Consider the following 2,500-nt stretch of genomic DNA (forward strand, 5'->3'; position numbering starts at 1 on the left):
ATTTTATAACCAATGCACAATGAATACGTCATGACAATTAAAAATATCCTTCAAATGAAAAGCAGCACAGTTCATGAATTCAACTTAACTTCAATGATTGAATTGGTTACACAACCTAACCAAAAGGTAATGAAATAATTAAACAATAATTAAAATCCAATCCGAATTAGCATTTCAATGTAATCATAACTTCACAACTATCAACCCCTGAAATAAAACAATGAAGTCAACGAGCAAGTTAATAAAGTTCGTAAGAAAGTAGTAATAGTATTACTTAAGAAACATTTCATGTGATACTTTGTCATTGCATTGATTTCTATTGAATTGATTACTGGTTATTAACAGCGATCAGGCAGAACAAAACACAGGATTTTATCTGCTGACTTTTTGGTGGGTATAGTGTGGCCCCCAGCTTCTGGTTAAAGCCATTTTGTTTGGTAACACTAAGCTCCCAACACACATCTGCTGTACTATATGTGGCAGTTGAGATTTTTTTTTTAATGTAGACACTATTTCACTTGTTGTAAATGTTGACAATGTATTTAAAAGTTATTTAAACTGATAAGGATTGCTTTTACAACCCTCATAGATGTAATGGTGTACATTGACATCATTAATTTGCTAAGGTTTTGTCTAGCAAATTACTGTTAACTCGAATCCTGTTTAATCTGTTAGGGTAACCTTATAGTGATGGTGGCCATGCATCAAATATTTATAGAAGATTCTATAGAATGGAACAAAATCAAAAATGGGTGCTTCTTTTTGGCAAGGGGCAACTTCCCAGCATGCAATTATGCAGTAGTATAATTGGGCTAGAACTGAAACTGGCTGCGGCTCGGCTCATTGGCTGTCTACATGACCTTGTCAATTTCATTATAGGTCAGTGGTTAAGCTTCCACATGGTGACAATCCTGTTCTCCCCCAGGTTGTCGATGCGTGTTTGTGTGCGCATCTGAGTTTGTGTGTGTGTCTGTGCACGTTTGGGTGAATGTGTGTTTGTGTGTGTGTAAATAGGTGTGCAAGGATGGTTACTCCGGTTCTAGGGTAAACATTGAATGCACCTGTGCAAATGACACACAGCAAGGGAAAGAGAGAGAGGTTGTGTTTCAGCTGGGAGGCCGTCAGGGAATAAGACATGTTGTGAAAACGATGGCACCTGGAGAGAAGGACCTCTGTGTGTGTGTTTTTGTGTGTGTGTGTGTGTGTGTGTGTGTGTGTGTGTGTGTGTGTGTGTGTGTGTGTGTGTGTGTGTGTGTGTGTGTGTTTGTGTGTGTGTGTGTGTGTGTGTGTGTGTGTGTGTGTGTGTGTGTGTGTGTGTGTGTGTGTGTGTGTGTGTGTGTGTGTGTGTGTGCATGTGTGAACGTCTGTGTATGTGTGTGTGTGCATTTGTGAGGGGGTGTGTGTGTGTGTGTATTTGAATGTGGGCGATTGCCTGGCAAACCACAACCAGCCAGGCCACACAAACGTTTGCGTGTCTGCAGCCCAGTGTGAACTGTGTGGTAGAAGACGTACCGGAAGACGGCCAGGCAGAACACAGCCCACCTGCCATACGGTGGTGTCACAGGGGACGACTGGCCTCCTCATCGGTGAGGCTCTGCCAGACATGAGCTACTCAACGCCCAGAGCAGCGGCAGTAGCAGCAGAGCCCTCGCTACACCTGGCCCTGAACGGATTGAGAAACCGTTATCTGTTGCCCACTAAACCACCCTGGAAGTGGGAACCGGCTGTGGCACCTGGATGGAGTGTGTGTGTGTGTGTGTGTGTGTGTGTGTGTGTGTGTGTGTGTGTGTGTGTGTGTGTGTGTGTGTGTGTGTGTGTGTGTGTGTGTGTGTGTGTGTGTGTGTGTGTGTGTGTGTGTGTGTAGATGAAACACTAGCACAAGCTACAACGGACACAAACACTGGTCTTATTGTAAGGTAAAATAGGATGACCATGCGGGGAACACAACTTCCCCTGAGTTGACTTTGACGAACAACAGTTTGTCACGTTGTTGCCCGGCGTGTTGTTAGTAACGAGGTATTAACAACTGCCCTAAAATGGACATATGGCAGATACACAGCCCGTTTTTTCCAAAAGCATTGAGTGGGTGTGGTGTGCTGGAATACACCAGAGGGTGTGAACCAGGGGACATTTAGCCAGCAGGTGCATCATGTCATGTGTGCATTACAAACACTGTTGTTTTGACACACATGTTTTATGTTCAGGTATATAGAATGGTGTTCCAAGTGAAGATTTCTGAAAAAGGCATTCATTATAAATACTGTTATTTCAGAAGAAGGCTTTGACCACCTTGCTCTTTATTTGCTCTTTATGTGATCATATTCATTCTGAAGTAGGGTGGTGGTAATACACATGCGTATTATGGTGGCCTGCCAGGGACATAAACTCGATTTAAACGTGATTTTGTTTCCAAGAAGCCCAGTCTTTGTCGACTTACCCTCTTGAGGGGATTCCCAGCCTCCATCTTGGAGAATTTTCTATGACCCTGAAGAGCTGGACA

This window comes from Gadus morhua, chromosome 11 (assembly GCF_902167405.1).
Source record: "Gadus morhua chromosome 11, gadMor3.0, whole genome shotgun sequence".
In the NCBI taxonomy this organism is placed as follows: domain Eukaryota; kingdom Metazoa; phylum Chordata; class Actinopteri; order Gadiformes; family Gadidae; genus Gadus; species Gadus morhua.